At 47.2% G+C, this 25,024-nt stretch overlaps 2 protein-coding genes across 5 annotated transcripts in view; one reads left to right on the plus strand and one right to left on the minus strand.

The window, feature by feature from the left end:
* PTPRO (protein tyrosine phosphatase receptor type O) overlaps positions 1 to 25,024 on the minus strand; it is a 203,120-nt gene that overhangs the window by 158,527 nt on the left and 19,569 nt on the right. The window lies entirely within an intron of this gene.
* Positions 9,804 to 25,024, plus strand: part of LCP2 (lymphocyte cytosolic protein 2) — a 537,761-nt gene continuing 522,540 nt past the window's right edge. The window contains exon 1 of the mRNA XM_068277396.1: positions 9,804 to 9,905. The gene's annotated coding sequence lies outside the window, so the exon portion shown is untranslated. The remainder of the gene's footprint in view (positions 9,906 to 25,024) is intronic.

The raw sequence follows: 25,024 nt of genomic DNA on the forward strand, positions 1-25,024 counted from the left end.
CTGGGCACGGCACAAGGTCACTGACAGAATGAATGAACAGCGCTGGCAGAGAGTGGCGGCGCCGGCGGTGTGACTGGCTGCCTGCAAATAGTACAAGTGTATAACTGTCACTGGAATATACAAGTGAACACTGCAGCTGCACTAACCTGCCTGCCTGCACTCTACACACAGATAATCCCCACTCCCACTACACTGCAGCACTGAACCTGCCTACACAGCACTACACACAGTTAAATAATCACTAGACTCCCACACTCCCACTACACTACACTGACTACAACTAACTACAGCAATCACTCACTGACTAGCTAACTGTGTACAGTATAAGAGCAGTGTTAGCAAAAAAAACGCTTTGTTTTTAACACAATAAATGCACTTGCTCAAACAACAATGGCCTGGAGATAATCCTCTCAGCACCACAGTCTAGCAAGGACAGAGCTTTTCCATCATGGCCGCAGCTTTATATTCAGGAGGGGAGGGCATAGCTCCCCTCCTGTGATTGGTTGCTAGGGCCTGGCTGGGGCACTCTGATTGGCCTGCAATTAGTCACTTCCACATAGTTTGACGCATTTCCGCAAACCACGACTTCAGCGCCGGGTTTCACGAGCGTGAATGCGGATTTCTGTCCGCATTCACGCGTAGCCGAAGCAGATTTTCGTGGTTGAAAATCTATTCACGGCTTAGCGTGTCCGAGGCGGAATGCGTCAAAATGGTCGTGAATCCACGCGTAAGCGTGATCACGACCTGGCGGTGAGCACCACTGCCTCTCACCTGGCAGCAGTTCCCCAAAAATAGGTAGCCCCAGGTCTATAGGTGTCCCCAGAATAGGTGGCCAGCGGTATAGATGTCCCAAGAACAGGTAGCCAGGGGTAGAGATGTCCCCAGTACAGGTAGCCAGGAGTATATGTAGGCAGGGGTATATGTGCCCAGTATATGTAGGCAGGGATATATGTGCCCAGTATATGTAGTCAGGGGTATATGTGCCCAGTATATGTAGCCAGAGGTATATGTGCCCAGTATATGTAGTCAAAGGTATATGTCACCAGTATATGTAGCCAGGGGTATAGATGACCCCAGTATATGTAGTCAGGGGTATATGTGCCCAGTACATGTAGCCAGGGGTATATGTGCCCAGTATATGTAGCCAGGGGTATATGTGCCCAGTATATGTAGCCAGGGGTATATGTGCCCAGTATATGTAGCCAGGGGTATATGTGCCCAGTATATGTAGTCAGGGGTATATGTCCCCAGTATATGTATATGTATATATGAACTTCCGGCGCTTGGAGCGAGACGGAGGTAAGTTCCACCCGCTGCACAAAACTTCGTTCCGGAGGGGGCGTCCGCAGAAAATTTTCCAGGGGGTGGCAAAAAGGGGGAGGAAGAAGTGGGGCGGCGCCGCGCCAAAATTTTGGGGTGGAGTTGTGTGGCGCGCATGGCGCGCCAAAAGATGAGGCTAGCTGAAAAATGGGTGTGGTCATGAACCACAATGTGGGTGTGGTCGTGGGTGGAGACAAGTTTACATGAACTTAGCAATGGTGGGACATTAGATTAGGACAGTGGTGGCAAACCTTTTGAAGGTCGAGTGCCAACAGCAATTTAAACTAAATACAAACGTTTTAAATCATACATGAACATTTTGGAAAATCCAAGTTGAAAATAAATTGTGAAGATAAACAATTTCATCCATCCGACTCCAGAAAAATGTGTTCATTTTTTTAGAACCTCCCAGTTTCATTTTCAGTTTTAAAAAGCTGAAAAAGTAGGTTTAATGCTATTGTCTCATATGATGATGATTCAGCTTTTTCCATAGTCTCGCAGTTAGCAATCATGTGACCCCCATCAAGACAAATTCAGCAATCATGAGGCCCCCAATATGACCAACTCAGCAATCATGAGGCCCCCAACAAGACAAATTCAGCAATCATGAGGCCCCCAACAAGACAAATTCAGCAATCATGAGGCCCCCAACAAGACAAATTCAGCGATCTTGGTGCCCCCAACAAATCATGAGGCCCCCAACAAGACAAATTCAGTAACCATGAGGCCCTCAACAAGACAAATTCAACAGTCATGAGGCACATAAATAGACAGCATTTCACATAAATAGGCAGAATGCCCCCTTAATATGGTAGACACCTCTCACCTGGCAGCAGTTCCCCAAAATACACTCAATCTGACAGCAGTGGTTCCCCAAAAATAGGTAGCCCCAGGTCTATAGGTGTTCGCAGAACAGGTGGCCAACGGTATAGATGTCCCCAGAACAGGTAGCCAGGGGTAGAGATGTCCCCAGAACTGGTAGCCAGGAGTATATGTAGGCAGGGGTATATGTGCCCAGTATATGTAGGCAGGGGTATATGTGCACAGTATATGTAGCCAGAGGTATATGTGCCCAGTATATGTAGTCAGGGGTATATGTCCCCAGTATATGTAGCCAGGGGTATATCTCCCCAGTATATGTAGCCAGGGGTATAGATGACCCCAGTATATGTAGTCAGGGGTATATGTGCCCAGTATATGTAGCCAGGGGTATATGTGCCCAGTATATGTAGCCAGGGGTATATGTGCCCAGTATATGTAGCCAGGGGTATATGTGCCCAGTATATGTAGCCAGGGGTATATGTGCCCAGTATATGTAGCCAGGGGTATATTTGCCCAGTATATGTAGTCAGGGGTATATGTCCCCAGTATATGTAGCCAGGGGTATATGTCCCCAGTATATGTAGCCAGGGGTATAGATGACCCCAGTATATGTAGTCAGGGGTATATGTGCCCAATATATGTAGCCAGGGGTATATGTGCCCAGTATATGTAGCCAGGGGTATATGTGCCCAGTATATGTAGCCAGGGGTATATGTGCCCAGTATATGTAGCCAGGGGTATATGTGCCCAGTCTATGTAGCCAGGGGTATATGTGCCCAGTATATGTAGCCAGGGGTATATGTGCCCAGTATATGTAGCCAGGGGTATATGCGCCAGTATATGTAGCCAGGGGTATATGCGCCCAGTATATGTAGCCAAGGGTATATGTGCCCAGTATATGTAGCCAGGGGTATATGTGCCCAGTATATGTAGGCAGGGGTATATGTGCCCAGTATATGGAGGCAGGGGTATATGTGCCCAGTATATGTAGTCAGGGGTATATGTGCCCAGTATATGAAGCCAGAGGTATATGTGCCCAGTATATGAAGCCAGAGATATATGTGCCCAGTATATGAAGCCAGAGATATATGTGCCCAGTATATGTAGCCAGCGGTATATGTGCCCAGTATATGTAGCCAGGGGTATATGTGCCCAGTATATGTAGCCAGGGGTATATGTCCCCAGTATATGTAGCCAGCGGTATATGTGCCCAGTATATGTAGGCAGGAGAGGGGTATATGTCCCCAGAATAAGTAGCCAGGTGTTCCCCTAGCAGGAGGGGAACAGCGCAGAGAAGAGGGAGAGCTATGGGCACAGTGGGGAAGGGCGGACGTCTCCCCCCCCCTTCCCTCACCTTAGGGCTCTCCCTCCCTCGCTCTCCCCTCCGGAACGAAGTTTTGTGCAGCGGCTGGGCAGCGGGCGGAACTTACCTCCATCTCGTTCAGGCGCCGGATGGATTTTCCGCTACTCTGGTCTGGTCCAGACCAGCGGCACCAGAACTTCCGGCGCTTGGAGCGAGACGGAGGTAAGTTCCACCCGCTACCCAGCCGCTGCACAAAACTTCGTTCCGGAGGGGAGAGCGAGTGAGGGAGAGCCCTAAGGTGAGGGAAGGGGGGGGAGACGTCCGCCCTTCCCCACTGTGCCCATAGCTCTCCCTCTTCTCTGTGCTGCTATTAGCAGCTGAGTGTGACCAGCTAGAACAAGCTTAGACATATTACACCAGGCTAGGGTTTCACACCCCTTGGCTAATTAACAAGTCACTGGCCAGCAAGGAATTCCTTTTCAGGGTGGGTGATGGGTTTGCTTTCACTCAGAAGAGAAGGAAAAGACATCTGTTGTACGTTTAAACACAAAGTGACATTCTGCTCTGCTGTGCGGAACGATACCGAATCACTAATCGTCTCGACTGTCGTATCATTCATGACAGAGCCAGCCAATGAGCTCTTTTGGGTTCAAGTTATGAAACTCAAAGCCAAAAAAATCTGTGCAAATATTTCCTAATCTGAAATATTTAAAGGACCACTATGGTGAGCATTCCCAAAAATGTAAATACATGTGTATGAATACATATAAGCTGAGTAAAATGCGGTATGAATGTATTTGTTCCTATGTCACTATTATTTACATCATGAAGTAAGAACCTTATAGGGGAACCTCACGAATTAATTTATTTTCAAAAGTACCCTCTGGATGGCAGTGGCGCAAGCGAGCTGTCAAAATAGTGAATACGTGGGGAGACAGGGTTGCCAACATCTTTGCATAAGTCCTTTCCATGGAGAGTATTTGTAAGACTGTAAACACTGAAAATCTCCCACAAGGAAATGGACTAGCTCCAAACCTGTCAGAGCTGGTATACTTTTACTATCTACTGTAAGGGAGAGTTACATAGGAAAAAGATAATTTATTGTGTATTTTACTCATCAGCTAATGTACATTTTATATGTATGCATACACATATTTTTTTGTAATAGTGATCCTTTGATCAATTCCAATTAAAGGAATACTATCAATACCCAAGTGTTCTAAAATGACAATGTACAAATAATGTCTACGTAGCTGTGTAAACATTTTTTATTCTTTTCATGTTAAATATCAGAAGCAAAAGCTTTAATTCACTGTGTGTAGGATTTAGCTCTATTGGGACAAATCATTCACAAAGGGGTGTCTGTTTCAATGCACAGCCAGTGTTGTTTTTTGCATATCAGACCACAGAGTATTTTTCCCTGAAAGGAAAAAAAAGTATGAAAAGCTGTGGTGTCACAGACAAGTACATGTTTAACTTGTTGCTGACTGGCTAACGCCAATGGGCGTGGCCACGGCGACAGCCTCAGGGCTGCCTAATACCAATCGGCTTCAAGTTCTGGGGCTCTATTTTGCAGGAGATCGCATGCAGGCTGCGCGGCATCTCCTGCTCGGGGGACAGAGCTCCGCCCCCTCTTCAGTCTCCGAGTGGCTATTGCCGCTCGTGAGACTGTTAGACGGAAAAACCGCTGTCTTCACACATAGTACAGCGCTGCGATCGGCAGAAGCCTATGACAGCCGATCGCAGGATTGGCTGGCTGCAGGGAGGGAGGGGAATATGAGAAAAAAAAAGGTACAGTTTGTTTAAAAAAAGTGACAGATAAATATTTATTAAAAAAAACAAAACACCTGGGGGCGATCAGGGGGGAAAAGCGAGGGGGGGGGGGGGGGCGGGGGCTTTTGTGTGCAGTGTTGTGCAGCCCTGCAGCTTGGCCTTAAAACTGCAGTGCCCATTTTAGTTAAAATTGTCCTGGTCTTTAGGGGGGTTTACCACTGTGGTTCTCAAGTGGTTAAAACAAGTTACATTTCCTCTGCTCTCTTGCAGACAGCTCAGAAACCTGCAGCTTCTCCCTCACATACAGAGTTAAGGCAGCCATACACTGGTCGATGTGCCATCAGATCGACCAGCTGACAGATCCCTATCTGATCGAATCTGATCAGATAGGGATCGTATGGCTGCCTTTACTGCAAACAGATTGTGAATCGATTTCAGCCTGAAACCGATCACAATCTGTTCAGCTGCTCCTGCCGCCTGTCCCCCCCCCCCGTATACATTACCTGATGCGGGCTCCCGGGCGTCTTCCCTGCATCTTCTCAGCGCTGCACCCGCTCCATCCCGGCACTTCCTGGGTCACTCCGTGACCAGGAAGTTCAAATAGAGCGCCCTCTATTTGAACTTCCTGGGTCACTGCAGTGACCCAGGAAGCGCCGGGATGGAGCGGGTGCAGCGCTGAGAAGATGCAGAGAAGACGCCCGGGAGCCCGCATCAGGTAATGTATTTTTCATCGGATCGGCCGCCGCTAGCGACGCGCACTTAACCGCGGGCGATCGAGGGTAATTTCCCGCACGGCGCGATCGACGGACCGATCCGATTTCGGGAGGAAATCGGATCGTCGGTGGCGTTTACCGCGAACGATTGGCAGCAGATTCGATCCCAGGATCGAATCTGCTGTCGAAACGGCCGGGAATCGGGCCAGTGTATGGCCACCTTTACACACAGAGTTAACTGATGCACTGTGAGGTAAACCCCCCTCCCCTCATTTTTAACTCTCAGAAATGAGCAGACTGCCATCAGTTCAGAGTGAAAGGAATTTGTTACAGTAAACAAAAGAGATAAGCAACTGAAATGTATACATCATTATTTACCAGCACTTCAGCAACTCTCTCAAACTCAGGTTAAAAAACACATGTTAATCGATAGTATCCCTTTCATTTTATCCCACCAACAGTGCAATTTTTTGGAAGCATGATCAGTGACTTCATATCGACAAGGGAGACCTGCAAGCCACAAACTCAACTCAGGTGATAAGGTTTTACTGTCTGCTCAGAACCTAAGGTTTTACTTAGCACCCAAGAAGCTTCTGAGAATATTTACTAGGTCCATTCCCACCAAAATGGAAACACATCTTGTGTCTTCAGTAAGTCTATCTTGTGTCTCACATTTTGTGCCTAAATATTTTCTCTGAGGACCTCAGTTTGAATATGTCTTATTATAGGACAGGCCATGAATCTAATTAAATTGGATGATTGGAGATGGAATTTAATGATTCTGAGAATTCACATGTTTGGACTGTGGATGTTCATGTAGAAAAATTGGTCAGAGGTTAGAACCTCTGTCAGACCTTCCATGCTGTCTGTGTCCTTGTTAGAACAGCTGGATTTATACTTATTCATGTCTTATGCTAATTTTCTTGTGGCTCCACATTCTATGTGCAGCCATTCTTTTAACTATAGCAAGCACCACTAGCAAGTGTTGTAGCCCTCTCCCATTCCACCAGCAGCTTTTCTTCCACATTTAACATCCTTATACAACAGCCTCACTCTACCATGTGCAGCTCACTTGGGAGGCAGCTCCCTTCTTTCATGTGTTGTTACCAGTAGTGTAGCTAAGGATCTTTGAGCCCCAGTGCAATTTTCACATTGGGCCCCCTCAGGCACTCCATACATAACAATTGTGCCAAGGACAACCACAGTGTCAGAGGTGCAAGAAGAGGATGGGGAAAAGTTTGGTAATGATTACCACTATTCAAAGCATCTATAGAAGTAAAAATGATCAACACAGGACCAATAAAGAGATAATACTGTGGTTGAGAAAGGGCCCTTAGGGGCCCCTCTGGCCCAAGAGCCCCAGTGCAGTTGCAACCTCTGCACCCCCTTATTGCTTTGCCACTGGTTGCTCCTAATGTGCAGCCTCTCTATTAATTTGATGAATCCTCTTCCATATGCAGCAACCATTCTTCCATGTTGGTCGTACGAATGGTCTAGCACCATACAAAGTAAATGGGATACAGATGAGGACATCAAACTTGGAGAAGGACTTAGGAGTACTCATCGACAACAAGTTAAATAATTATATTCAATGCCAAGCCGCTGCAGTTAAAGCTAATACAATTTTGGGATGCGTTAAAAGGGAAATAAAAACTCGAGATGCTAGCATAGTATTGCCCTTGTTTAACTCTCTAGTAAGGCCACATCTGGAATATGGAATTTAGTTCTGGGCACCACATTACAGGAAAAATATTGCAGTTTTAGAGCATGTGCAGAGACAAGCAACAAAATTGATACTTGGTATGGAAGGTCTCACTTACCAAGAACGGTTAGATAAACTGGGTTTATTTAGTCTAGAGAAAAGACATCTTAGAGGGGATCTAATTAACATGTATAAATACATCAGAGGGCAATATAAAAGCTTGGCAGATGAGCTTTTTGTCTATAGGCCTTCTCAAAAGACTAGAGGACATGATCTGTGCATGGAGGAAAAATGTTTTAGCCATTTATTTAGGAAAGGGTTCTTTACAGTAAGAGTGATTAAGATGTGGAATGCATTGTCACAGGAAGTTACATAGTTACATAGTTATTTTGGTTGAAAAAAGACATACGTCCATCGAGTTCAACCAGTTATGGCGAATTCTATACCTGCATTTAAAGGGGGCTTAGATGCTTTCCTTGCGTTGAAATACATCCATGGCAACAATTACTAGGTAATGCCAAGTAATGTTGATCCAGGGATTTTATCTGATTACCATCTGGAGTCGGGAAGGATTTTTTTCCCCTTTGGGGCTAATTGGACCATGCCTGGTAAAGGTTTTTTGCCTTCATCTGGATCAACAGGGATATGTGAGGGAGCAGGCTGGTGTTGTACTTTGTTCTCTGGTTGAACTCGATGGACGTAAGTCTTTTTTCAACCCAAATAACTATGTAACTATGTTAAACGTGGAAGAAAAGCTGCTCATGGAATGAGAGAGGGCTACTGCACTTGCAAGTGGTGCTTGCTATAATTGTTAAAAATAAAAAAAGGCAGAGTAAATCCAGGCACCCCTGCTAGGAATAACTTTAACTTTAAAATGTGCACATTTTCATGACCCTGTGAGAACAGGAAGGGGGGAAATCACCACAAATGCAAAACAAACAATATTTTAATCCCTATTTTTATTTACACTGGAGCATACAGACAACTCACATTTTATGTATTTGGATTCTTATGCTTAGCTGGTCCTCTGCAGCAATTATATGGTCTGTGTAAAAATATTATAATGTCTACCAGCAGGCTTTAGCTGTTGTTTTGTAATCTCAACTATATTTTCTAGCTGTTTCTAAAGCTGCAAAATTCATTAAATTAATGTTCAAAGAGCAGCTAAAAATACTCTGAATAATACCATCTAAAACCTTATCTATACCCAACAATATGTGTTTGTGTATGCTGATAATCCCAGCACATCACTAAAAGCCTTCTAAAGCCACTGTAAAGCTTCACCAACACAAGGGGGTTGATTCACTAACAAAAATAGCGTGAGTAACTTCCTGTTACTCGCGCTATTTAATCAGCGCGCCTTAGTTTTAAGACCCAGCATGCTACGCACACTAGTGGTAGCGTAGCGTATAATTAACCTCAGACACAGGAACATGTGCTCAGTGTTCGCTATGCTGCGGTAGTGCAGTGTAGCGAGCGCTGGTAACTTTTGTCCACTCCTTGCCAATAACGGGTGCTCCACTCATCCCACCCTGAGCCACAGTTTGTCCAGTGACTTTAAAGGATGTGATCTCTGTACTTGGATTGGCCCAATAGGCTGCCTGTCACCTGACAGGCTTGCTGATTAAATAGCTTGAGCAGGGGCGCTTCTTGCCACAGGCACTACAAGCAGTCGCCTGCAGCGCTGTGCCAATGAAAAGGCGCAACTGCGGCCGCCTGTCGCTACTGCCATGTCATTTATTTTTGTTCATGTCAGTGTTCCTGTCGGCAGCAGCAGCCAGCTTCTTTCTATGCTACACGTGCGTGTAGCGACACTTCCATCTCCCCTCCGCCCCCTGGCGCCAGCCGGCCAATAAGCAAAAGGGTAAGCTCTGCTCCAAGCCTCAGCTCTTGTAAGCAGCCACAGATGCAGTGTTTACTGCGAGTTGCCGTGCCCCCCTAACCCCGCCCCTGCCAGTCAAGCATGGAGTTAGATGCCGATCTGGATGCTGCTGACCCCCTGAAGGTGGCCAGTCTATGTCTCCCTGCATCCCCCCTGAAGGGGCATCAGAGTAGAGAGAGGTGGGCAGGCAGATGGCTCAGCTGCAGGCTGTGCTCGGAGGGTACAAGAGAGAGACAGCTACCAATCAGCAGAACGGATGGAGTGCAAGGAGGAGCACAGAAGCTGCACAGCTGAAGTGTGGGTAGAGGGACAGGACTGTCAGTGACACTGTGTTGTGAGGCAGCACCCCCTCACCTAGTGACAGGAGCAAAGACACAGGCTCTGTAGAAGGTAATCTGCCTTATTTACATAACATAACGTGCCTTGCATTTGTAACAGGGCTGAAAAGTTCCTGTGTTTGAGTGCCCTGTGATTGCCCTGATGCACTCCATCCCCCTCTCCCTCCCTCCTCTCCCCCTCCCAGTGCTTCAACATGCTCACTGTGTGCTCTCTGTCAGACAAGCCCACCTGTGGCGAGACACATCTGTCTCTCCCACATTCACTCTGACTCTCCTCCATTTTCCTCCATTTCTTCCTCCTATCCACCTATTTTCTTCACCATTCTCCTTTTCATGTGCCTCCTCTCTTTTGTGACACTCTCCCACTTTCCTGGTCTGTTTCTGTTATCTGCTACTGTCTCTCTCTCTCAGGGGCGCCTGATCCACCAATCGGTTGCCTGAGGCACCGTCAGTTTGTGTCACCTGAGGCGCAGCCAGATTGTGTGACCCCCATGGTGAAGTGGCTTGCAGCGTCAATTCGCTGGCCGAATCCTGCAGCTCACCTCAGCCTGCAGAGTCTTCCGGCAGGCAGAGCAGGGCTATGGGAAGATGGTTTCCAAAGCCCTGCACTGGAGACTATTTGTGTCTCCAGTACAGCGCTTTGGGCTCCATCTTCCCTTAGCCCTGCTCTGCCTGTGTTAGCGCAGGACTTTCACAGCGGCTGGCTGCAGGGAGATGACTGGAGGAGCTGTGCGCCGGGAGAGGAGTCTTCTGTAGGCTTTTTTTTTTTACAGGTGCATTATTTTTTGGGTGAAACGCTGCCTATATTATGATTGTTTTCTAGTGAGACATTGCGGCATTGCGATTATTTTCTAGTGATAAATTGCTGCATTACGATTATTTTCTGGTGAAACATTGCTGCATTATGATTATTTTCTAGTGAAACATTGCTGCGTTATGATTATTTTCTATTGAAACTTTGCTGCACTGTAATTATTTTCTGGTGAAACGCTGCCCACATTATGATTGTTTTCTACTGAAACATTGATGCATTACGATTATTTTATGGTGAAACGTTGCTACATTACGATTTATTTTTTTATGGTGAAACATTGCTGCATTACGATTATTTTATGGTGAAACTCTGCAAACATTACGATTATTTTCTGGTGGAAATTGCTGTATTACGATTATTTTATGGTGAAACTCTGCAAACATTACAATTATTTTCTGGTGGAAATTGCTGTATTACGATTATTTTATGGTGAAACATTACTGGATTACGATTATTTTATGGTGAAACATTAGTGCAGTACGAGTATTTTAAAATGAAATATTGTCGCATTACGATTATTTTCATGGGGAGTTGGACGGGAGGGGGGCGCCACAGGTTTTCTTGCCTGGAGTGACAAAATGGCTAGAGGCACCCCTGAGCTCGAGTAACAGGAGGTTACTCACGCTATTTTTGTTAGTTAGTAAACCACAAGGAATATTGCTGAGGATATCCTGTACTGTAACTTCAGGTAAGAAATAAGAGGTAAGGGGGATGCTTCAACAAAGGCTATTAGGCTGGGTGCCCACTTGCGTTGCAAATCGACATCACATTCACTCAGCATTTTATACAGTGATTTCTAGACAGACATCTAGGACTTTTAGAAGCAATTTAAAGAGTGACTGAGATTCGTGATTGCATTTTGCAATTTTTTTTGTGTTTAGGTGAAATTTTGCACAGCAATTGCAAAGCGATTTTGCAGCATTTTTTTCTTTTGTATTGGAGCTCAATCCCTGCAACAAATTTATTGGACCCGCATCTGTAATTTCTCAAATTGCAATCAGTCCTGTGGGTTTGCCACCTTTGGCTTTCATATGCTTATTGCTTTTGGAATTCTCGCGATTCCACAGCACGGCTAAAAGTGCTTTAGTGGGCCATAGCCCTCAGTGTGTTAATGCATAAATAAAATTTTATCTCGTGATAGTCAAAAATGTGCTTTATTGGTGCAACAATCTGCACCTAAATGACTTCATATGCACAGATTAGTGTGAAGCTCATGGTCAGCAGTGTTAAAATTCAAAACAGCATCTCAGCTGCTTTTAGAGTTTTTAGAGTTTTTTTCCCCACTATTGCCTGCTGGGACCTTCAGCACCTAAGGGAATAATATTTAAAAGAAGTGTTGCTACAGAGCCAAGGACTCCAGTGCAGATTTTACATTACGCCCCCCCCACCCACACACACACACACATACACACACATACACACACACATACACACACATTGCATTTACAACACCCACATTATAAGGAAAGCTAACACCTGCTTTCCCCGAAAAAACAACCTGTTAAAGAGGTAGTGCATTATATACGTAGCCAGGCATAGGTGCCCCTCCCCCCCAGTATAGGTTGCTAGCTATAGGTGCCCCTAGTATAGATAGCCAGGCATAGGTGCCCCCAGAATAGGTAACCAGGCATAAGTGCCCCCAGTATAGGTAGCTAGCTATAGGTGCCCCCAGTATTGGCTAGCTAGCAATAGGAACTCCCAGTATAGGTTAGCTAGCTATAGGAGACCCCAGAATAGGTTAGCTAGCTATAGGAGCCCCCAGTGCCCACGTATGGGTGATGGAGGGGGGAGCCACAGCCACACTTGGACTCAGCTGCAGGGAGAGAGGCCCTACTTATCCCTCCCTCGCTGTCCCTGGGGCCCCCCTTTGTGCTTCCCCCTCCAGTGCAGAGTATGCATTCAACGGAAGCCTCTAAACACAAGGAATCAGGAAGTAATCAGGAAGTAGAGCGATTAAGCGATGCTGCAGACAGGGAGCCCGGCTCAAGTGAACATCGCCTGGAGCAAGAAAGGAGGTGAGTTGTGTTGAGAGGCTTTCGTTTTGTGCAAACTCTGCAGTGGAGGGAGGAGCATGAAGGGGGCCCCCGTGGAGAGCGAGGGAGGGAGAAGTAGGCTCCCCCTCCCTGCGGCTAAGTCCAAGTGTGCTCCTCCCTTCAACTCTGCAACCCCCCCACCACCACCACAGTGCCCAGGGCGGACACCCACCTGGCCCACCCTAGAAAAGGGACTGAATACAATTATTTACATTATTACAAACGTTATTTATATCATGCAGACAACAATAAAAATTATGTAACTTATTTGTAATTTTATTTCCATAACATTATTCTTAAATGTTTTTAATATTTGGCCATTTACAGAAAGGTATACTTCTACCCTTTAGAGACTCAGCCTCTCTATAATATTCTTTTTACACCTGGTTATATTACTGACCTGCTGTCAACCTAATTAATTGAAACATATTCTGCCATATTTTTTGCAGCATGTGATATGCTGTCTTTCTAATTCCAATTAAATATATGGTTTAAATGGTTTTCAAATCAACAAATCTTTTTTGTTGAGCTATTAGATCCCTTGGGCTTGATTCACAAAGCCAGGCTAACTGTTTAGCATGGGTGTGCTAAACAGCACGTGAAGTGCCAATCGCAGACTTTTGCGCACGCAAAAGTCCACGATCGGCACTTCACATGCTAACTGTTTAGCACGGGGGTGCCCACACTTTTTCGCCTTGTGAGCTACTTTAAAAAATCAGCAAGTCAAAATGATCTACCTGTGTACAATTTTAGGAGCACACTTGTATATACAGAATGGAAAATGTAGTGGGGTCGGGATCTACCATGAAGGCCTTTGCGATCTACTGGTAGATCGCAATCTACCTAATGGGCACCCCTGGTTTAGCACACCCGTGCTAAACAGTTAGCACGGCTTTGTGAATCAAGCCCCTTGTTTTCCTCCTCATCTTTTTCTCTCTCATTTTGTTGCTTTGTTGCTTGAAGCCTTCAAGTGTCTGAGCAAAAAGGTGAGAGCAGAAACAGACAACAACAGATCAACAGACTCAGTCCATGTTGTCACACAATAGCAATCTGAGGCTTAAACCACAGAGACACACTAACAGATATCCAGAGAGTTAAAAGTCTGAGTGCTTGATACCGCAACATCCCTACCCCTAAGAATTTCAAACTTTACTGGTTGAGGCAATCATTGCATATAACTTGTTGGTTGGAAGTGAACCTACATTAGGCCTCTTGCACACTGCAAGCAATTCAGATTCAGATTCCGCTTTTTAATCTGTTTTTACTTCCGATTCAGATTCAGATTTGCAGTTTGCTCCTTGCACACTGCAAATCTGAATCTGAAACGGAGGTAAAAACTGATTAAAAAGCGGAATCTGAATCTGAATTGCTTGCAGTGTGCAAGAGGCCTAAAGGAATGACATGAATTCCATCACCAGGCAGCAACGCATCCCCTTTGTCATGACCAGGCAGATGATTAACTGTAAAAGGAATACCTGTAGAGCTTTAAAGCATGATGGGACTGTGACGCCGGGCGACGCCCAGTCGTCCGAGGATTCGCGGCCGATTGTCCGATCGCAACCGTGATCGGAAAACTGACATTCTTTATTTTTAAAATAGAAGTTTTTCTTTCCTGCCTTCCCCCCCCTTTTTGCCATGAGGGCTGAATGGGCCTGCGTTAGCATATGGCTAAAGCAACCTGGTTTAGCAAGAAATCCTGTTAAGGCTCCCGGAAAAGCTCTGGTGACACTAATGTGCTAATTGGGCAGAGCTGAAATACCAACAGAGTCTATTCAACAGGGGAAGCTAGCACAGCATGAGGTCTATTGACACCTACATTCCTCCCAGTCTTGACGGCACCGACTAAACTGAGTATGGAATGCATGGTGTTGATAACTTTGTCACATTTTGCAAATACCATCCATGGGAGGAATATGAAAATTACATAATTTTGTTTCCCTAATTCTGTAGAATATGGTGATACTAGACATAGCCAGGTAACCCGAGCAGGGGCTGAGATATGAATAATGGGGTCCCCGTGCGCCCCAAATATTGCAAGTTTGATGTCCTATGAACGTGTATTCTCAGCCCAATCTGAATATGAAATCGGTTTGCATGTGCGACAAAACCCCGGCGGGGTATGAAATTGGACATATTTTGTGGATGGTTGGAAGTTCCTCCCCTGAGAACTCACTGCCTGACACGCCCCTGGGCTGAGCTTGAGACTCCGCCCAGAAATGTCAGTGCTCAAAACTGATTGCATGAGGACCCCCAGCCAATTCCCCCACTTTCCATCATACCGAAAAGACTGCCACTGCTTGGGGAAATAGCAGTGGCCATCTTGCAGGCGGAGCAACGGCCATGTGGTTCGGCCATATTGCGAACTAACTGCAACAAAGGAACTTTGTCTTTTCCCGAACGGACTTTCCACAGAATCATAAGTATTCGTTCTTTTTATCCCTTTTTCTTTTATGTACTGTGTTATCACTGTCTCTCATCGTTTAATTGTTCACGATTGTCTGTATATATTAATTATTTATATTGTAACAAATAAAGGCTTTTTAAAAGGTCTTTACCTCTCAGTAAAACCTTCTATTCAGTATACACAGACGAGACCTAAACTTCCGAAGGGACGCTACTGTTTTGATAGATAGATAGGAATTGCACAGTTTTAACCGGTTGTTTGTTTCACAGGTCTATAGCCAGTTAGCAGTTATCTCTGGGCTGATAGAAAACAGAGATGGTGGCAAATCTACCCCTGGGTTGGAGTAAAAGTGTATTTTCGTAACCTCACAGGCTCCCTACTGCGTCGTGACGCTCAAACTCCGCCAATTCTACGCAGATTGCGTCCATAGCTCTCAATCTGTGTGCTAGAATCGGATCGGACGGTTTTGCGTGTTCACGGCCAGTGGGGCTCTTGTGACAGTGGTCGGCAGCGTTTGGGATCTGTGTGTGCTGATAGTATCTCAGGTAGGGCTATCGAATTAGCCCTATCGAGAAACGAACTAATTCGTTGGTAGTGACTGAGTGCAATATATTTTTCATATATACAGAGAGACTGTGTAACCAGTACCCCTCCCCTAAGTTTTCTTTTATTTGGCATGGAAATGTCCGGGAATTACAAGGTCATGGTCCTATCCGACCTGCAGAGTCTGTGCGAGGCGAGAGGCATGGACATCCGCGGCAAGAAACAGCAGGACCTGATAACGGACTTGTACCGATGGGATAGCCAGAATCTGCGGACGCTGGAGGTGTCCACTGTGGAGGACACCGGCTCATCTAACGCAAGTCGAGGGGAACCAGAGACTGAAGATCCTGTGCGTACCGAGGTTGAGCAACCCGCGGGCAATGCGGCAACAGATACGCAGGAGGCTGTCAGTGTGATCCCCGACCCCAGAACCCCTGAAAGTACTCGCCTGGAACCGGCCAGTACTGGACTGTCCAGTTATGTTGATCCAGTAATGCAGCAGGCATTGCAAAAGCTGATGGAAACTGATGTGGACAAGTACCTGCAGTACATGGCGGAGCAAAAGCGAGAGGAACGCCAATCTGCAGAGGCGCGGGAGAGACGACAGCATGAGCTGAACATGGCGAAAGTGCAGCAAGCCAGCCGGAGTTCAACGCCCAGCCTCCCTGCTGAAGGGACTGCCGCTCCAGTAAGTGCAAAATTTAAATTTGCTATTATCGAAAAAGACACTGACATTGACTTGTTTTTGAGGTCTTTCGAAAAGGCCTGCCGTCAGTATCGTCTGTCCCAAGACCAGTGGGCCAGACATCTGACACCCTTGCTGCGCTACAAAGCGCTTGATGCTTTCTCAGAGCTGCCTGTGGAAAAGGACAATGATTATACCGCTATAAAGGAGGCTATAATCACTAAGTACCAGCTGACGCCAGAAGCCTACCGGAAGAGGTTCAGGTCCTGGCAGAAAAAATCTACTGATTCTTATCAAGATGTGGTCAGCAGTCTGCTCACCACACTCCGCCAGTGGACGCTAGGCCTCACTAAAGGGTCTTACGGTGTCCTGGAGGACTTAATCGTCCTGGAGCAGTTTCTGAACATTTGCCCGGCTGATGTACGCCAGTTTGTGCTGGAGCGCCGACCGGCGTCAGCGACGGTCGCTGCAGACCTCGCTGAGACCTTTGCAACGACCAGGGTGCCGGAGACCCGCAGGACTGCCCCATCTAGCTGGAGAGGAGGTCAGTCCCACAATTTTGCAGACTCTCCTACCTCTGTGAGCCGTGCGCCCCAGAGGCCCTCCAGCGCAGCTGCTGCGTCCAGGCCTGCAGTAACAGAGGGCATCACCTGTCACTTTTGCCGCAAGCCCGGACACATGAAGTTTAACTGCCCGGAGCGGAGGCAGACCGCGCCAGCTCCTGCACCACCTACACCTCGCCCACGGCAACTGCCGCCAGCCAGCGCACCCCAGCCGGGAGCACCCAACAACGTCATGTTCGCAGGTGGGAGAGGGATCCACTCCGCTACGAGCAACCACCAGCTGGTTACAGTGAACGACCAGCTTGTTACCGGTTTCCGCGACACTGGAGCGGATGTCACCCTGGTGCGTGCGCACCTGGTCCCGACGGAAAATATCCTCCCTGACAAATACCTTACCCTCACTGGAGTGGGGGGCACTCTTTCTCGCATTCCCCAGGCTCGGGTGTCCATCGATTGGGGGGTGGGGGTTCAAGAGAAGGTTGTTGGGGTCCTGGACCAACTGCCGGTCCCAGTTTTGTTGGGGACCGACCTGGGCAAGCTTGTGTCCTATTATGAACCTGCCCCAAGCCCCTCAGACTGCCAGGAGGGAGACGGACTCTCCGCCCACACTAAGGTACTTTGCACCAAGGGGCAAGAACAGGGGGGAGGTGGGTTGAATGTGCCCAGTCCAGGGGTACCGAGTCCAATAGTACCTGTGTCACAGGTACCTGTGTTTGATATACCGATTGTTTGTGATGAAAATGTTGTTGTACCTGTCACTGTAATTCATGCATGCAGCCAGGATGTGAGTAATGCCAGTATGTGCCAGTCTGAAGGTGTACCTGTACTGGCAGTAACACGCAGCCGCGCTGCTCAGAACCTGGGCTCAGAGCAGGTGGAAGAGGTTCCGGCCTCCTCCCCCTCCTCTGACCACAGGGATGGTAGCCTTCAGCCACTAACTGCATATGCCACGGGCCAGCTGGCTGAGAGCGAGAGTGCTGCATTTGTGCAAGCACTCCAGACTGACCCTAGCCTCGAGGCACTCAGAAGGCAGGCTTCGGAGCCCCTCACGAATGAAGATACCTTCAAGGTATATTGGGAAGGTGGTAAGCTGTACAGCGAGCCTGTACAGCCCACCGAAGGTGAAACAAGTGTGGGTACCAAGTTGCTTGTGGTACCCAGTGCCTTCCGGGGGCATGTGCTGAAGTCCGCACATGACATTCCCCTGGCAGGGCACTTGGGAATCCACAAGACACTTGACCGTATCCAGGGTCATTTCTACTGGCCCAGGATGCGGATCGATGTGACCAACTATTGCCGCTCATGTACTGTTTGCCAAAAGGTAAAACGGGCTGGGAACCCCCGCAAGGCTCCCTTGTGTCCACTGCCAATCATAGGTGAGCCCTTTCACAGAGTGGCAGTCGACATAATTGGACCATTGCCCACTCCCAGCAGCAGTGGCAAAAGGTACATCCTGACGGTGGTGGATTACGCCACCCGCTATCCTGAGGCCATGGCGCTTTCCTCCCTGAGGGCTGACAAGGTAGCAGACGCGCTACTTAACATTTTCTCCCGAGTCGGGTTCCCTGCGGAGATGCTCTCCGATCAGGGATCCCAGTTTATGTCCGAACTCATGGAGGCCCTGTGCAAAAAGATACACATGACGCACATTGTCTCCAGTCCCTACCACCCGCAGACCAATGGACTGTGTGAACGGTTCAACGGGACGCTGAAGCAAATGCTGACCACGTTTGTTGAGTCGCAAGGTGGGGACTGGGAACGATACCTGCCTCATCTGTTGTTTGCGTACAGGGAGGTGCCGCAGGAGTCAACCGGGTTTTCCCCGTTTGAACTCCTGTATGGGAGGAATGTCCGAGGACCCTTACAATTGATGCGGGAGACATGGGAGGGCAAGGGCGACCCCACTGATGTCTCCGTGGTCGATTACGTCCTCAAGTTCAGGGACAAAATGGAGTCCCTGTCCGCAGTAGTGACCAACAACCTGGCCCAGGCTCAGGCCAAACAAAAAGCATGGTACGACCGCACTGCTGGAGAGCGGTCATTTGATGTGGGTGACAAGGTATATGCCCTTCTTCCCGTGAGGCAGAACAAGCTGCAAGCAGCCTGGGAGGGGCCTTTTACTGTAGTGCAGCGGTTAAACCCTCTGACGTATCTAGTGAACATGGGGGGCAGGAAGCAGAAGAGCTTTCATGTAAACATGCTGAAGGCCCACCATGACAGGACCCAGTATGCGCTGCCAGTGTGCAGCCGGTTAGAGCAGGGAGAGGCAGACCCCCTGTTAGACCTGCTGGCTGACGTACGAGATGTGGACGGCGACCTAAACGTCAATCCACAGCTCGCCTCAGCCCAGCAAGAGCAGTTACAGAAGGTGCTGGGCCAGTACCAGCACACCTTCTCCGGTATCCCGGGGCGGACCAGTATGGCGGTGCATGGGGTAGATACAGGTACCCATCCCCCCATCAGGCAATCCGCTTACCGTGTCTCTCCCGAGGTACAGGCGGACATGCAGAAGGAGGTGAGGGAGATGCTGGAGTTAGGGGTGGTTCAAAAGTCCAGTAGTGCCTGGGCAGCCCCTGTTGTCCTGGTCCCCAAGAAGGACCAGACAACTCGGTTCTGCGTAGACTACAGGAAACTGAACGCCATCACCACTACAGACGCCTACCCCATGCCTCGCATTGATGAGCTGCTAGATACACTGGCATCAGCCAGGTACCTATCAATCATGGATCTGAGCCGGGGGTATTGGCAGATACCACTTGCACCTGACGCGAGGCAAAAGTCGGCCTTCATCACCCCTTTCGGCCTCTTCGAGTTCACGATGATGCCCTTTGGGATGAAGAACGCCCCCGCCACGTTTCAGCGGGCCGTGAACGACCTGCTAGAGGGAATGCAAGGGTTCGCTGTAGCGTATCTGGGTGACATTGCGGTGTTCAGCCCCACCTGGGAAGAACACCTCAAACACCTGTCCCAGGTACTAGAGAGGCTGGCCATGGCCAATCTGACGGTTAAACCGAGTAAGTGTCAGATTGGCATGACCGAGGTGCAGTACTTAGGTCACCGGGTGGGGGGTAACCCCCTGAAACCTGACACGGGAAAGGTGGACGCCATCCTGGCATGGCCTCGACCTATCACGAAAAAGCAGGTCCAGGCGTTCCTGGGGACCGCCGGCTACTATAGGAAATTTGTTCCCGCCTATAGTACACTGGCGAAGCCCCTGACCGATGCCACTAGCAAGAAGCACCCCAAGGTTGTTAGCTGGACCCCCGCTTGCGAGAATGCCTTCCAGGCCTTGAAGCAGGCCCTCGCAAGCGCCCCTGTGCTTCAGGCCCCAGACTTCAGTCGTCGGTTTGTGGTGCAAACCGATGCCTCTGACTACGGTCTCGGCGCAGTCCTCAGCCAGGTGGATGGAAAGGGGGATGAACACCCTATCCTCTACCTGAGCCGGAAGCTCCTGCCCCGAGAGGTAGCCTACTCCACAACTGAAAAGGAGTGCCTGGCGATCGTGTGGGCCCTACAGAAACTGCAGTCGTATCTGTACGGCCGCTCCTTCACGATCGTCACTGATCACAATCCCCTGAGTTGGCTAAACCGTACTGCTGGAACCAACGGCAAGCTCCTACGGTGGAGCCTGTCATTGCAGCAGTACGACTTTACGATCCAACACAAAGCAGGCAGCCGACACCAAAACGCTGATGGGCTGTCGCGGTGTCAGGGGGAACCCGACCCAACAGCGCCAATAGCTGCTACGGAAGGCGTCCTGTTGACACCTCCCTGAGCAGAGCTCGGGAAGGGGGAGGTGTGACGCCGGGCGACGCCCAGTCGTCCGAGGATTCGCGGCCGATTGTCCGATCGCAACCGTGATCGGAAAACTGACATTCTTTATTTTTAAAATAGAAGTTTTTCCTTCCTGCCTTCCCCCCCCTTTTTGCCATGAGGGCTGAATGGGCCTGCGTTAGCATATGGCTAAAGCAACCTGGTTTAGCAAGAAATCCTGTTAAGGCTCCCGGAAAAGCTCTGGTGACACTAATGTGCTAATTGGGCAGAGCTGAAATACCAACAGAGTCTATTCAACAGGGGAAGCTAGCACAGCATGAGGTCTATTGACACCTACATTCCTCCCAGTCTTGACGGCACCGACTAAACTGAGTATGGAATGCATGGTGTTGATAACTTTGTCACATTTTGCAAATACCATCCATGGGAGGAATATGAAAATTACATAATTTTGTTTCCCTAATTCTGTAGAATATGGTGATACTAGACATAGCCAGGTAACCCGAGCAGGGGCTGAGATATGAATAATGGGGTCCCCGTGCGCCCCAAATATTGCAAGTTTGATGTCCTATGAACGTGTATTCTCAGCCCAATCTGAATATGAAATCGGTTTGCATGTGCGACAAAACCCCGGCGGGGTATGAAATTGGACATATTTTGTGGATGGTTGGAAGTTCCTCCCCTGAGAACTCACTGCCTGACACGCCCCTGGGCTGAGCTTGAGACTCCGCCCAGAAATGTCAGTGCTCAAAACTGATTGCATGAGGACCCCCAGCCAATTCCCCCACTTTCCATCATACCGAAAAGACTGCCACTGCTTGGGGAAATAGCAGTGGCCATCTTGCAGGCGGAGCAACGGCCATGTGGTTCGGCCATATTGCGAACTAACTGCAACAAAGGAACTTTGTCTTTTCCCGAACGGACTTTCCACAGAATCATAAGTATTCGTTCTTTTTATCCCTTTTTCTTTTATGTACTGTGTTATCACTGTCTCTCATCGTTTAATTGTTCACGATTGTCTGTATATATTAATTATTTATATTGTAACAAATAAAGGCTTTTTAAAAGGTCTTTACCTCTCAGTAAAACCTTCTATTCAGTATACACAGACGAGACCTAAACTTCCGAAGGGACGCTACTGTTTTGATAGATAGATAGGAATTGCACAGTTTTAACCGGTTGTTTGTTTCACAGGTCTATAGCCAGTTAGCAGTTATCTCTGGGCTGATAGAAAACAGAGATGGTGGCAAATCTACCCCTGGGTTGGAGTAAAAGTGTATTTTCGTAACCTCACAGGCTCCCTACTGCGTCGTGACGCTCAAACTCCGCCAATTCTACGCAGATTGCGTCCATAGCTCTCAATCTGTGTGCTAGAATCGGATCGGACGGTTTTGCGTGTTCACGGCCAGTGGGGCTCTTGTGACAGGGACTGCATCTGCATTAAAGAAATTCAAAGATTTATATTATATATTTATAAAAATATTGTTGTCCACATATATGGTAATACTGGGGAATCTGGATTTCCCACCTAGCATATATCAGAAAACCTTCATAGTGTGGGAAAGTATGGGCATAGGATAGGGACACTGGAGAACCTCCTGTATATATAGGAAGGTTCAAAACCAAAGAAAAAAGATCTCACAACGCACCATCTTTGCCAAGTGTATAAAATATAATTTTATTAATCCATCATAGTACATATAAAGACTACAAAGTACTACACCATAGATTACACAAAACGGTAGACATAAACAATAGTAAAAACACCCCACAATAAGGATAGAGTGGCTGAGAGAAATATTTATGTATACACACTGGCAATGTGGAAGCAAGCAGCAGGATCTATAATGAATAGAAATATATAATTAATCTCTCACAATAACAGGAAGGCAGGGAGACCCAACTATCTGGATATAGTAAACAATCCTGTACAAACAAATAGAATCACTGACCCTAACAACCCAGAATGAATTAATTTAAACATGATGCATCATGGTGCAATAAGCAATATGAATTTCATAAAAAAGCATGAATTCTGTTCAGAACAAAAATAAATATAACTGTATCAATATATACAACCGTTATACAAAAATTAATTGTGCAAATAGTTCAAAATGTATAGTGCAATTAAATGCTTGATAGGGAAAAGAGTCCTAATCTATAAGGTGCAAAAGGGGTCAGTCTAAATGTCCATATAGTGCTAAGTAACAGCGCAACCACAGCGGTGAACAATGCAAGTGTATGAGCCACCGCCAATTTACCAGCACGAAAGCCCCATGCCAGTACCCATAGAGTACGCCACAGCCACCCTCGAAAACGTAGATCTGACACATGTGTCGCCGGCTATCCACCGGCTTCCTCAGAGACCACAATTCGTCCCCAAAAGACCGGATGGGGCAGGTGCAATACAGTTATGTGCGCTCCCCTTTTGCGGATGGGCCGTGCATGCACAGTTTGCGGCCAAATTGCGGAGGATCCAGGCCATGGACAAACGCAGGGGGGATTACAGCTGTCCATAATTTCCCCTTCCCTCAGACCAGGGCTGGTGCAGTGCCTGGGGACAGGCACAAATTGAAACACCAGAATATCTGCAGGTATGCTGCGGCTCACAGCACTGCCCTCTTTCTTTACCTGCTAAAGTTGACTTTAAATGTAGCAGCAGCGTGTGTACAGAGCATGGAGCAGCTCTGGAGAACTTAACAGAGTCAGGTATGAGCACAGCCCTGTACACTATTGTGTGAATTCTTCACTTTCCCCTTCATTACCAATGTCGGCTGTTCTCATTATTATCTGTATCCAAACTTCTCCTGATCGATCCTGTTGTCGGTCGATCAGTTAGACGGGAAAGTGCATTATGTGTACCCAGCATGACGTCCTACATATTATTATACTGTTTTGTGCATGACTGAGGGAGACCTTTCAGGAATCGCCCCCCTCCCCCCCCTTTGAAAATCCTAGAGTTTGGCCACAAAATGCAGTGGGCATGCCCATAACATACAGTGGGCATGAACAATGAACATTTCCTAGTAAGAGTGCAACCCAAAGTCGGTGGGCCTGTGTTTCCTCCCCAGATATGAGTAAAGTGACCCTAAACAACAAGTAGGAAAGGTTCCCATCATAAAAACACATTAGCCAGTGTTCTCTTCCACAAAATAGTGGTAGGTATTAGATTTGAGCTCATCTGAGAAAAGTCAGTAACATGACTATTGTGCTGTAATATGTACGAACAGAGGCGCCAAGCAGAGTAAAACAATGTTCTAAAAATATAAAAAGAGGGAAGTCGAGGTGGACTTACCTCCCTCTGGTAGTGGACATATACTCAAATGCAGAGTAAAAATATATACAATTTATTCACAACTCCATAAAATCGCAACGCGTTTCACGGTCAACAGTCCCGCTTCATCAGGCAGTATAGGAGCATATAAAACTGGTTCAGGTCCATAAAGCGTGTGAGCACGTTGCGATTACGATTTTATGGAGTTGTGAATAAATTGTATATATTTTTACTCTGCATTTGAGTATATGTCCACTACCAGAGGGAGGTAAGTCCACCTCGACTTCCCTCTTTTTATCATTTTTAGAACATTATTTTACTCTGCTTGGCACCTCTGTTCGTACATATTACAGCACTATTAAGTCCACCCCTGGTGGAGGGGTTCTTTCTCCATTTTCCTATCTACAGAGAGCGACTTTTATACCTGAGTGGGGTCAGGTACTAATACCCCCACCTGCCTGTCAAGTGGTTGCCTGATGGTAACCCACCTTTGTGAGTATAAGAACCTTTGACATCATTTTATATATTGAGCTTACCAGACAATATTGCACTATTGGGCTCTCGGTGACCTCTGTTTTGTTTTTACAAGTAACATGACTATGCTCTCTGCAAAGTGCTGCAGAAGATGCCAGTGCTATATAAATACGTAATAACATGGTAGGACGATAGACTATGGCAGGATTAGATTGTGAGCTCCTCAGAGGACAGTAGTGACATGACTATGTACTCTGTGAAGTACTGATGAAGATGGCAGTACAATATACAGGATCTTCTCAAAAAATTAGCATACTGTGATAAAGTTCATTATTTTCTGTAATATACTGATAAACATTAGACTTTCATATATTTTAGATTCAAATACACACAACTGAAGTAGTTCAAGCCTTTAATTGTTTTAATATTGATGATTTTGGCATACAGCTCATGAAAACCCAAAATTCCTATCTCAAAAAATTAGCATATTTCATCCGACCAATAAAAAAAAGGGTTTTTAAAACAAAAAAAGTCAACCTTCAAATAATTATGTTCAGTTATGCACTCTATACTTGGTCAGGAACCCTTTTGCAGAAATGACTGCTTC

Source organism: Hyperolius riggenbachi, chromosome 3 (genome assembly GCF_040937935.1).
Source record: "Hyperolius riggenbachi isolate aHypRig1 chromosome 3, aHypRig1.pri, whole genome shotgun sequence".
Classification (NCBI taxonomy): Eukaryota; Metazoa; Chordata; class Amphibia; order Anura; family Hyperoliidae; genus Hyperolius; species Hyperolius riggenbachi.